Raw genomic sequence first — 13,905 nt, forward strand, 5'->3', positions numbered from 1 at the left:
GCTTTCGTGAGCTACAGCTCACTTCATCGGATGCATACCGTGGAAACTGCAGCAGACTTTATATATACACAGAGAATATGAAACAATACCTCCTCCCACCCCACTGTCCTGCTGGTAATAGCTTATCTAAAGTGATCATCAGGTGGGCCATTTCCAGCACAAAGTTTTTATAGGCAGCAGCCATCGCCCCCCTGCAATCTTGAATGTCTCCAGGAAGACTTCTTATGTGGATTAGAGCCTTCCAAATCCATTGTGCGTTAAGTGCTTCTTGATTGGGCATTTAACTTGCAAATTCCTTTCTAAAGAAGTTGACCAAATGCCTTACTAAGGTTATTTAAAATCAAACAAGTATACAGTCAATATGCATAACTTCAAATACAATAAAGACACATACATACAAATAGGACGAATAGATTCAGTAGATCATAATCTTCACAGAGATATGTTACATGGCATATGTAGCATAGAACATATTCCAGTTATGTCATATATACATTCATAAGTATATTTCCATAAAGCCTTATGTGGGGCACTGTCAGACTCTCTCTCTCTAAATATGTATGTGTATACACACACACACAAATTAGAGACCTCTGGTTCTCTTTCCTCTCCTAATGAACTTTGATGGCCAGTTTTCAACTTCTGTTTCTGGGGCCTCCTATCCAGTATGCAAACTTTGCATATAAATTGCAGAGCAACAAATAGCAAATATAAACACCAATTTTTCTCTACATGTGACAGGAAACTACAAAGCACGAAAGCCAATGTTTGTGAGTAGACCTATTCATTAACCATCAACTGTATGCTGTGCACTGTATAAAACAGACAGTCTGCCAGGAAATCTTACAGTCTAAGGTACCAATTCTCCATGCAAGTGGACACTTACACCTGTATGCATCTGATTGCAGAATCAGGGACTAAAAGATAAAAGGAAGGAGATGTGCTGCAATGGGAATCCCAAAGAAAAGATTAACTTTGAAAATGTCAATATTTTTAAATCACTTCTAGTAGACCTTACAGAAAATAATCAGTCTTACAAAGAAATGGAGCGTAGGTAGGAAAATTGACTGGCAACTCTAACCTACTCTGTTTTTTTAATGAAATACATAATTACATGAGCATTTCAAAGTGCACCTTATTCTTTAAGCTAATGTACATGCAGCTGCTATAGTAACTATTCAAGATCACATTATGCTTCAAATTTAAGAACTCTCGGAATAGGAATCCATAATAAACATTTCAACAGTAAAATTAAACTGGCAAAGATAAACATGAAAATACCATCTGCTTTCTGAGATTAAACATTTTACACCTATTCAGTAACTGAATTGATAGACTGATTTACTAGATGTTTTAAGTGTGGTGTTTTAAACTATAGTATATCGTGATTTTGCTTCCATAATATGTTAAAGCTGATCTTACACATCCCATTAGTATTTCCCCCTCAGTTTTTATTCTGAATCAAAGATTTTACATTAATAGTGCAAATGAATCTGAGCAGTGCAGTGTAAGTTATGATTCTTGTTAAAAATGAGTACAAGGTTCAAATGGTGATGAAATCACTGTCAGCAAAACTAAAAAACAGAAAAGGGATCAGATCTGAGGAATATATTGGAAACTAGCTATATGACTTGAGAAGAATATTCACACATGAATGCCTTGGACTTCTCAAGACTTCAAGAGCAAAGGGAATTACAGCGTTCAAAGATCTGGAAAAGGGCAGTATACTGTACAGTACATTCCAAAATAAGAATGATCACAAGCCTTTATTCCAGTGGTATCTCATTATGTATCATTTAAAGAAATTATAGAGAAGGGAAAATTATGTAATCTGAAGACTTTGTGGACACAGCAGTACCTTTCAAAGCTGGTGAGCCTGCTTCAAAATGTAGTTGTGGGTAGGCGTTCTGCTCACAGAGGGGACCAGTCTGTGGCACATTGTGTGCTACATGAGGGGGAATAAGGCACCCCGTTTACTCCCTTGCACCAGCTTCCTGGATCATAGGTACAGCAAAGAGGAGCCTTTTCAGGGCTGCGTCATCTCCATGTAATTGAGCAGGTCTGGGCACAGCAGGAGAGGGACAATAGGATGGGGTTGGGAATACCAATCCTCAGTGTGCTGGCTACCATAGGCCTAATACAAGGTACTTCCTCTGTGGAGGAAGAGGAAACTGGGAGGCAAACTGTGACTGAGGGTATGTCTACAGTACAAAATTATTTCAGAATTATTCTATTCAAATTTTCAGAAGCGATTTTATACATTCGGTCTTGTGTGTCCCCACTAAAGCGCGTGAATTCGGCATAGTGCGTCCACAGTACAGAGGCTAGCATCGAATGTCGGAGCGGTGCACTGTGGGTAGCTTTCCCACAGTTCCCGCAGTCCCCGCCACCCATTGGAATTCTGGGTTAAGCTCCCAGTGCGTGATGGGGCAAAAACATTCTCACGAGTGTTTCAGGGTGTGTGTTGTCAGTCGCTCCTCCCATCATGAAAGCTAAGGCAGACAATTGTTTCGCGCCTTTTTGGTGTGCAGATGCCATACAGCTTTCAGCAGACGAAGCTGCACCGCTTCTCCTGGTACTATGACTCCACCTCCCATTTCCTCTCGTCTTTCTATGTAATCTCTATAAGTATCTACTCTTTCTCTTCCTCTTCGACCGCTTCACCATTGTGAACTGAGCAGCACAGCTTCCGCTGCCAACTCTGCTCTCCCACTCTTGCCGCGCTACCAAGCTTCTCCATGTTGTCTGTCCTGGGCTCCCGCCTCCGTGAAAGCTACAGAAGACCACCATTTTCCACCTTTTTTTGGCTATCGTGAACCGAACAGCACCTTTTCTGCTGCCACTCTGCTTTCCTATGTTTCGCGTCCTTTTTCCAGGATTACCTGTGCAGGTGCCATAGCGCGGCAAGCATGGAGCCCGCTCAGATCTCTGCTGCAGTTTTGACCATTGTAAATACCTCGCGCATTATCCAGCAATATGTGCAGTACCTGCAAAACTGGGCGAGGAAGCGACGACACCGCGATTATGATAGTGATGAGGACATGGACACAGACGTTCCTAGAAGCATGGCATGTGGCGATTGGGCGATCACGGTGGCATTGGACCAGGTTCATGCGGTGGAACGCCGATTCTGGGCCCGGGAAACAAGCACAGACTGGTGGAACCACACAGTGTTGCAGGTCTGGGATGATTCCCAGTGGCTGCAAAACTTTCATATGCGTAGGGCCACTTTCATGGAACTTTGTGACTTGCTGTCCCCAGCCCTGAAGTGCAAAGACACCACAATGAGAGCAGCCCTCAGAGTTGAGAAGCGACTGGCCATAGCCCTGTGGAAGCTTGCAATGCCTGACAGCTACCGGTCAGTCAGGAATCAGTTTGGAGTAGGCAAATCTACTGTAGGGGTCTGCTGTGCTGCAAGTAACCAACACAATCTTTGACCAGCTGCTATCAAGGGTAGTGACTTTGGGAAATATGCAGACCATTGTGGATGGCTTTACTGTGCTGGGGTTCCCTAACTGCAGCGGGGCGATAGACAGAACTCATATCCCTATCTTGGCCTGGAACACCGGGGTAGCCAGTACGTAAACCGCAAGGGGTACTTTTCCATGGTGCTGCAAGCACTGGTGGATCACAAGGGACGTTTCACCGACATCAGTGTGGGATGCCCGGGAAAGGTGCATGATGCCCACATCTTCAGGAACTCTGGTCTGTTTGAACAGCTGCAGGAAGGGACTTACTTCCCAGACCAGAAAATTACTGTTGGGGATGTTGAAATGCCTATAGTTATCCTCGGGGACCCAGCCTAACCCTTAATGCCATGACTCATGAAGCCGTACACAGGCACCCTAGACAGTAGTAAGGAGCAGTTCAACTATAGGCTGAGCAAGTGCAGAATGGTGGTAGAATGTGCTTTTGGATGTTTGAAAGCATGCTGGTGCAGTTTACTGACTCGGTTAGAGCTGAGCACAACCAATATTCCACTTGTAATTGCTGCTTGTTATGTGCTCCACAATATCTGTGAGAGTAAGGGGGAGACTTTTATGGTGGGGTGGGAGGTTGAGACAACTCGCCTGGCCGCCAATTTCGCACAGCCAGACAACAGGGTGATTAGAAGAGCGCAGCAGGGTGCGGTGCGCATCAGAGAAACTTTGAAAGCCAGTTTCATGACTGGCCAGGGTATGGTATGACAGTTGTGTTTGTTTCTCTTGAAGTTACTCGCCCCCTATGTATATGAAAGGAAATAAAGTCACAATTGTTTAAAAACTGTTCTTTATTATTTGTTGCACAACACATTGAGAGAAATCAGAAGATAGACCGGGGAAGGGGGGGTACTGAGGGAGAGGGGTGGAGGAGGAGGGAAGGACAAGTCCAGAAACCATATCAAAATTATGGATATGCCAGCTTTCTGCTGCTTGTGCAATCCTCTGGGGTTCAGTGTGTGGGTCCCCGTAACCGCCTCCCCCCACCGTGTTCTCGGGCGTCTGGGTGAGGAGGCTATGGAACTTGAGGAGGAGGGGCTGCAGTGGCAGTCTGTGGTCTTGCTGCCTTTCCCGCATTAGATCCACCATACAGTGGAGCATGTCCATTTGCTCCCCCATGAGCTTGACCATAGCATCCTGCCTGCTCTCATTGTGCGCGTCCCTCCTCTCTTCGTGTTCATTTAACGCTTTCCAGGACTCCGCAATTGTTTGCCTCTATGCATTCAGCTGGTCCCTATCAGTGCGGGAGGACTGCATGAGCTTGGCAAACATGTTGTCCCGAGTTTGTTTTTTTCACGTTCTAATCTGGACCAGCCTCTGGGACGGAGTATATAGGGGCTGCGTTGAAACATTTGCACCTGCGGGAGGAGAAAAAGGGAGGGTAGTATTTTAAAAGATACATTTTAGAGAATGAAGGGGACACTTTCTCAGTGAAACAGGCAATTCATAGTACACAGCACATGTTCTTTCTGTACAAAGTCGCATTTTGCCTCATACTGAAGTGCCTGCCACTTTGGTGTGAGTAAGCCATCACACACAGCCACGCAACAGAATTCAGCTTGCAGGCAGCCATGGTAAACCCTATGGACATGTGGGGTTCTGCTTCTTCCGCATTCATTTCAATGCTTTCAAACTGCCAGGCCCCCTTTCCCATAGCAAGCAATGCCTGGTGCGTTTGCCATATAAAAGGAGGGTCCTGCAGGCTCTCTGGGATGATCGCTTCATATAACACCCTCCCACATACACACCGTGTGGCTCTGATGAGGCTCTGAGCAGGGATGAGCCTTTTAAACTAAACGCGAACAGCCCAGCGTGGCTGGGTTTCCCCCCATTCCCCACTGTGTGGCTCTGAACAGGCTCTCACTCACCAGAAGTGCCTTCTGCAGGGTCATGGTCCGGGAGCCCACACTGGGAGTCGGGGGAGGTTATTGGGTCCAGCATTAAGAATAGTTCCTGGCTGGGGGGTGGAAACCGGATTGCCCACTTGCCGCCTGTGCACTGTCCTCCTCCTCCTCCTCTTCGTCCTCCAATAACTCATCCTCCTCACTCCGTGCAACTCCCCCCTTGCAGGTGTCCACGGACAGTGGTGAGGTAGTGGTGATGTCACCCCCCATAATTGCATGCAGCTCACGGTAGAAGCGGCATGTATGGGGCTGTGACCCAGACCGCCTGTTCGCCTTCCTGGCTTTTTGGTACATTTGCCTGAGCTCCTTGATTTTTGTACAACACTGGTCTGTGTCCCTGGAGTAGCCTCTTTCCGTCATGGCCCTGGAGACTTTAGCAAATGTATTTGCGTTTCTTTTTTTGGAACATAGTTCTCCCATAACAGATTTGTCTCCCCAACATGTGATGAGCTCCAGTACCTCCCATTTGGACTATGCTGGAGCTCATCTGCGAATCTGGGACTGCATGGTCTCTTGCGATGGTGGACTGTGCTGATGGTGACCAAACAGGAAATGAAATTCAAAAGTTCCCAGGGCTTTTACTGCCTACCTGGCTAGTGCATCGGAGTTGAGAGTGTTGTCCAGAGCAGTCACAAGGGAGCATTCTGGGATAGCTCCCAGAGGCCAATAACGTTGAATTGCATCCACAGTACCTGTAACCCAGAACTGCAATATCAATTTTAGTGCTACTCCACTTGCCGAGGTGGAGTACAGAAATCGGAGTAAAGAGCCCTTTAAATCGAAAAAAAATGGTTTGGTCGTGTGGACGGAATCCGTTTTATTTCAAATTAACTCGGCTAATTCCAAAATAACTGTGTACTGTAGACCAGGCCTCAGAGTCATAATGTGCCTGTTGGGTTATTCCTGGGACAGCAAAACTATGCACTTCCCCTTGACTGTGGCAACCCCACAAATGAGTCCAAAAAAATTACTAAAGTTGAGCAACTTGCCCTCTCTTGCCATCCTAGTGCCCAGCATCCTGATGTTCTTGTTTCTTTATTAAAGAAACAAGGGCCAAGCAGTTTTAAGAAGGAATAAACACTACTTAGGGGGAGGGATAGTGCTAAAGGAGTAAGGACAGAAATTAGGATGAAAAGGAAGGAAGATCAAGGGAAACAGATAAATAAATGAACACCTTAATCTTACAACAATAATCAGACGCTCCCTGAAATAATCACATTCCCTCTAGTAACTAATTATAATCAATATGCCTCAAAAATAATATAAAGGTAATGGGGGTATACCCCCAGTGTCTACCCATCAGTCTCAGGCAGATGGAATGTACACACTGCCCTGTGCACTGGGGCACTTTTGGAATGAGCAAAGGAAGGTGAACTTGAAGTTACAGGGAAGTTGCAGGCCTGACCTTTGTTGGGAGCACTGTGGTGCTGGCATACCCTTTCTGCTCCATGTAAGCCTTCTCTTGGCCCTGTATACACAGACCAGCTCTTAACTCACCCCCTGGGGCTTTATTAACTAGCTTTGAGAAGTGCACATATTACTCACAATTGTGGCATCCCATTGTAAGGCAGGCAAATCACTCACTGTGTTGAGCAAGTCCTTGTGTTGATCAATTCTTAGTCTTCCCTCACCTTCCAGTACGAGGGAGGCTAGAATCTCCTCTCCCTCTGAATAGGGACCTTTGGTTGTGTTCCCACCCAAGACTTTCAGGGACAGGTAGTTGAGGGGGGATGCCCCCTAAGAAGCTGGAGGCTTTTGGTCAACTGGTTCTTTGGGAGGAGAGTCAAATGGAGTTCACTCTCCAACTCTGTAGAGAGCAACTGAGGGGCTGACTCTCCTGTTTCTGGAAGCTAACCCCTTGGCACCAGCTCTCTTGCTTTAATCATTGTGCCTCTCTGGTCGGTACAGACATTTCAGGGCCTGCGTTTGCTTATCCTGGCATGTCCACCTGTCCTATGGCCCAGTAACATCTCTTCTTTCAAGCTCTCAAGGATAAGACAGCAACCCAAAAAGTGAGTCAAAAGAAATTATATGCAGCAGAGCTACAATTTTGTGTTTTTCTCTATAAAAAAAAAGTTACACACACAAAAAATGAACAACACCAATCACTGGTTTAATGTCCTGTAATCTCTATACTTGTATGTTATCAACCAAATGCTATGTAAAAAAACCCAAAACACTTCTTGTAGTTTATAAGTATAGTGTCTTCCTTTACCACATACTTATTCTAAAACTAAGGTTGCGTATCTAGTTTGGTGTTTCTTCTCTTGTAACATTTTAAGAAATCAAAGTATTTTTTAAAACAAAACGCAAAAGCAAATATGTTGGCTTCCATAAATAAATTATTTAATCTCCTTTGGGTCTGAGCCTTCTTTCTGAAGCACTGGGAGGAGAAAAAGGAAGCACTTTAATACTCCCTCTCTCCTTACACTAGATACCCAGCATAAACTCTGCTTGTACAAAGTTAAACCAATTTAACTTCAAAAGTGGTTAATTTAATAGTGTATGCTATATAACCTGTACACTATTTTCACATCAATGTTAAACATCCGCACTACTATTCTTGCAGTCCAAGTCAAATGAACTTTGCAACACATGGAATTTAAGGAAATAGTAAAGGACAAATTCTGTTCTTGGATTCACAGGCATATCAATCCACCAGGTGAACATAAAAAACAACCATACTGGCCAAGACTAATGGTCCATCTAGCCGGTACCCCTATCTCCTGGCACTGGCTGGTGCCAGATGCTTCAGAGGGAATTAATAGAACAAGGTAATTTATCAAATGATTCATCCCCTGTCATCCAGTCCCTGCTTCTGGTAGTTAGAAGTTTAGGGCCACCCCAGAGCACGAGGTTGCATCCCTGACCATCTTGCTAATAGCCATTGATGGACCTATCCTCCATGAATTTGTCTAGTTGTTTTTTAACCCTGTTATACATTTGGCCTTCACAACATCCTATGGCAGTGAGTTCCACAAGTAAACTGCATCATGTGAAATACTACCCCCTTATTTTTGTTTTAAACCTACTGCCTATTAATTTCATTGGATGATCCCTAGTTCTTGTTATGTGAGGGGGTAAATAACACTTTCCTACTCACTTTCTACACACCATTCATGATTTTATAGACCTCTACCATAGTGGTTCCCAAATTAGGAGCGCCGCTTGTTCAGGGAAAGCCCCTTGTGGGCCGGGCCGGTTCGTTTACCTGCCTCATCTGCAGGTTCGGCTGATCACAGCACCCAGTGGCCACGGTTCACCATTCTTGGCCAACGGGGACTGAAGGAAGTGGCATGGGCCGAGGGACATGCTGGCCACCCTTCTCGCAGCCCCCATTGGCCTGGAGCGATGAACCACGGCCAGTGGCAGCAGCGATCGGCTGAACCTGCAGACGCGGCAGATAAACAAACAGGCCCGACCCACCAGGGGCTTTCCCTGAGCAAGTGGCGCCCCTAGTTTGGGAACCGATGCTCTACCACATCCCCCCTTAGTCCTCTCTTTTCTAAGATGAACAGTCCCAATCTTTTTAATCTCTCCTCATATGGAAGCTGTTCTCCACTTCTAATCATTTTCCCTACCCTTCTCTGCACCTTTTCCAATTCTAATTTTTATTTATTTATTTATTTGGATGGGATAACCAGAACGGCAAGCAGTACTCAAGGTGTGGGCATACCATGAATTTATATAGTGGCATTATGATATTTGCCTGTCTTATAATCTATCCCTTTCTTAATACTTCCTAACATTCTGTTAGTTTTTTGACTGCCACTGCACAGTGAGCAGATGTTTCCAGAGAACTATCCAAAAGGATTCCAAGAGCTCTTTCTTGAGTGGTAACAACTAATTTAGACCCCATCATTTTGTATGGATAGTTGGGATTATATTTTCCAACATACATTACTTTGCACTTATCAACATTGAATTTAACCTGCCATTTTCTCACCCAGATTAGTGAGACCTTTTGTAACTCTCTGCAGTCAGATTTGGACTTACTATCTTGAGTTAGTTGGCATCATCTGGCATCTCACTGTTCACCCCTTTTTACTGATCACTTATGAATATGTTGAACAGCACACATCTTTGGGGAACCCTATTTACCTCTTTCCATTGTGAAAACTGACCATTTATTCGTACCCTTTGTTTCCTATCTTTTAACCAGTTACTGATCCATGGGTGGCCCTTCCCTCTTATCCCATGACCAATGTTCCCTTTAACTTTTTCCACCTATGTGTGGAATGAATTTTGTTATGTGCACCAATATCAAGGTAATGTGTGGATGTGCACCACCAGTAGAAATCAAAAACCTAGATATAATATATATATTTAAAAGTTACCCTAGGGATAATGACTCCAGCCAGGACAGGTTGGGCATTTTAGAACTCACTACTCAAAGAATTAAATTTAAGCATAAGAGTAATAAAAATTATGAAATGCATAGACAAGTCAAAAAAATAAAATAGCACTTTGAAAGAATAAAATTACAGAGAACATATGTGCATTGCAGGAAGTATCATGAAGTAACAACAACAACACAAGTATGTGTTGGAAGGTGAGTATGAGTGTGTGTGTATATACATGTGAGACACAGAGACAGTGTGTGTGTGTGTGTGTGTGACAGCATGTGTGTGTGTGAGACACACACTCACACCTCTCCCCTCCATGACCCCAAGGCTGGGGCTGATGGAGAGAGCCATCTCTCCCGTCCCCACCACATCCCCAGCTGGAGCTGGGGGAGAGAAGCATCTCTCCCGTCCCGGCCGCATCCCTGGCTGGAGCTAGGGACAAGAGAGAGGTGCATCTCTCCTGTCCCCATTGCAGCCGCGGCCAGAGCTGGGGATGGGGGAGAGAGGCATCTCTCTCCCCCCAGCCCTGCATTCCCCAAGCTCCCCCAAACGCCCATCACCTCATCCCACTGCCCCCACCCTCCACATTCTCCATGCTCACCTGTGTGTGCACCTGATGTGCATCCCTTGATGGCCTCGTGAGTGCACCTTCGAGGGAACACAGCCCATGACTGCCTACTGTACTTTTTTTAACAACCTTTGGTCAGGGACCTTGTCAAAGGCATTCTGAAAGTTCAATATACTACATCGACTGGATCACCCTTGTCCACATGCTTGTTGACTCTCAAAGAATTCTAATAGATTGATGAGCCAGAATTTTCCTATACAAAAGGCATGTTGACTCTCCCGCAACATATAATGTTTATCTATGTGTCTGATAATTTTGTTTTTGCTATAGTTTCAAACAATTTGCCTGGTACTGAAGTTAGGCTTACTGGCCTGTAATTGCCAGTAAGGTGGCAGAATTTCAAGGCTCAGTCATGATTGGTGAAGTTGTGCTGAACATGATTTAGTCCACCCTACCCTCATAGCTAAATTGTTTACACTTTACAGCACTGGTTCAACTTCACCTATAGTTAATACCCCTTTCCAACAGAAACTATGTTACCTAGTATAGACAATGCTTGCCGCAATGTGGTTCCTTAGAATTCTTTTTAACAGCTGGGCTCCATCTACACTGTTTTCAAAATGTAAGCACTTTTCTAGGGAGAACCATGTTTAAATGTCATTTTCTAGGAAAGAACTAATCCAGTTTTAATTGGCACAGAGGGAACTTGTCTGGCAGGATCTATTATTATTACTGGTTACTTGTATCGCAGTAGCAGCTGGACACCTCTACTGAAATCAAGGCTCCAATGTATAAATGCATAGCAAGCAGGGTGGATAAAAATGAATGATTTTTTTTATTTAAATCAGATTTTTTGGATAAAATACTTTTTGAGGAAAAAACTTATCTAAAGATACTTTTAATTAAGTAACATTATAAAAGATATCTCATCATGGAATAGGGATTATAAATTCTAATTCTATAGTATGAGACAATATAGTCATGTAATGTTTAAGAGAAGTTTTGCAAATGAGTTCCAAAAATTCATGGATTAGGGACCCAATCTTATGGGGTTCCAGGAGCTTCTGTATAGATTATTTAGGTTAATCTTTCTATCTACCCAGTGGGACTCAGTGCTCAGTCTAGAAGATACCATCAGAGATGCCTGGTTTTGCCGTTCTCAAACTGTGGATTTGTGTCTCCAGAGGTAACATGCTTGTTAACAGCAAAAATATCTTTATATAAATAAATAATATATAGAGGTGAGAAATAACAGACCTCAACTGTATTGTCTTTCTGTAAATTTGTAAATACAGAGTCAATCCCTTACCTCTCTCTAAAGCTGCAAAGTTTCAAAAAGTTCAATGAATAGAAGATTATTGGGGGAGGACTAGATCTGGACAAGGAGAAGAAGTCTGGAGATAAATGTGAAAAATGAGGGACATATGCTTGTTTTGTTAAAATATTATATGTTCGCTGTTGAAGAAAAAATCCAGAATACTTAACGCTGTTGTTTTAGTTAAATAAAACAATTTAAATGTCTGTTCGGTGATGTTCTCCTCCAAATACAGCATGACAAGAAAATCCTCCAAATATTAATGATTAACCCGTTGAACTGGAGATAGTTCACCTCCCAATGACTTCATAAATATCTGCTTCAATTACCTTTGGTAAATGAAATAACCAAACAAACATTCATTTTCTGATATAGCTGTAAAACTAATCTGAAAAGTTCTCAAAATAAATCAGTTTAAAAATGTATAGTGTGTACCTTCTAAAAATAAAACCTACATCTATCTCTGAGTTGTGAAGAATATGTATTAAGGTTATAACAACCAACAAGAATGCACTTTTATGTAGAAATCCATGATTAAATCGAGTCTTCCTGACTAGTGATTTAAATCATGAATTAATTGAATCATGATCAATTTGATTTAAATCAAATCCACCCTGATAGCAAGAGATGGTCCCTGCATGAAAGGATATACAATCTAAAGGGACAAAACAGACAACAGCAAACAGAAATACACAAAGGTACAGTTACTTGCTCAAGGTCACTCGGAAAGTTGGTGGCATGGCCAGGAATAGAGGCCTGGTCTCCTAAGCTCTAGTCCAGTGCCCTATTCACTGGACCATGCTATTCTATTGTGCATTATGAAATTGCCTAGGAGGACCAAGTAACAGTTCTGTAGAAAAACAGATGAAATTGTGAACACGCAACTGGAATCCTAGCATACATTAGTCTTTCCCCCACTAGAACTTCCCACTGTGGCTAACACCAGTGCAGCTCCACAGGTGAGAGCTCAAGTGTAGACAAACTGCCACTGTTTTTTTTAAACAATTGCAAGATTTATATTCCATTTCAGCAGCGTTAAACAGTGTTAAATGTGGCAGTTGGAACCTTGTCTATATTAGTGCTCCCACCATCATTACCATCAACAGAGCTGTGTACAGTGGCCTCCTCATGAGCAGGCGTGGCATAGCAGCTCTCCTTCATTCTGGCACCCTCTGCGGACATTCATGATGTTAGTCTCTCTTCCAGGGGAAAACAGCCCATCCCACTATGCCAGATTCCAGCCCCTGGACCCTATAACTAGCAGACAAAGTCAGTACAGTCCCACTCTTTGCTGCTGTTTCCTTTGTCTTCTTCTTACCCAACCTCTCTCAGGCCATCTTCCCCACAACTTCTGTGGGTTGACCCTTCTTTCAAGGCTATGATCCCTGGCTTATTTTTTCCTCCCCAGCTTTCCTCCCCACCACCTCTTTGTTCCTAGGAAATAACTACACCATCTCTTACTACAGCCCACTTCTGCTCTCAACTTCCTGACTTTCTGTTAACCAGCTTGCTCTCACCAAACTGGCTTCATGATCAATTAAGCCTAGTTCTTCTTCCAGGAGCAGCCAGGTAACATAATTAGCCTCTTAGGCCCACATTAATCCTTTCAGGGACTGTGTGGGGTTCACACACCATTACAGGCCATTTATGTGGTAGCAATAATGGGAAGCATTAGGAAGGAAACAGACTAGATACAGCCTAAACAAGTTAAAACTTGTGTTCAAAATTACCACCTCTTGACCCCAGCAGTATATGAATGTGACTTTAAGGCTTCTCTACACTACAATTCCAATGAAGTTAGGAGAACCACTAACTATGTAGCTCCCAGTTGTAGCATCAGTGGGACCTTCCAAGTCCAATTATGGAATACTGTTCAGGTTCCATCTACAGGAATCAAGTTGTCACTATGTGAAAGGACAACCCTTGTTATCACTAGGTCTCAGAATTCTGTTGTAATTATAGTAAAGATGGAAGCCAATTCTAGCATGTTAGTAGTGTTGATGTATATACCATGATGTATAATGTGCTATATGATACACAATTCACATTCAACTCAATAGGAGTTTTACCTAGCTATCTGAAAACAAGATTTAGCCCTGTGTTTCACTTTCTTTGTAGTGTGAACAGGGCCCAAAAGGGCACCTAGAAAATATTCAATTAGCTACATGGGTATTTGCCAAATCCTAAAAAATAGGAGGGATGGAGCCAATTATCTCATTAAATGAACTCTATATTACTGTTCGTTAGGCAGGCATATAAAGAAATTTTAGAAGACTTGTGTCTTTTGCAAGGT

The sequence above is a fragment of the Lepidochelys olivacea genome (assembly GCF_965140295.1).
Source record: "Lepidochelys olivacea isolate rLepOli2 genome assembly, chromosome: 5".
NCBI lineage: Eukaryota > Metazoa > Chordata > Testudines > Cheloniidae > Lepidochelys > Lepidochelys olivacea.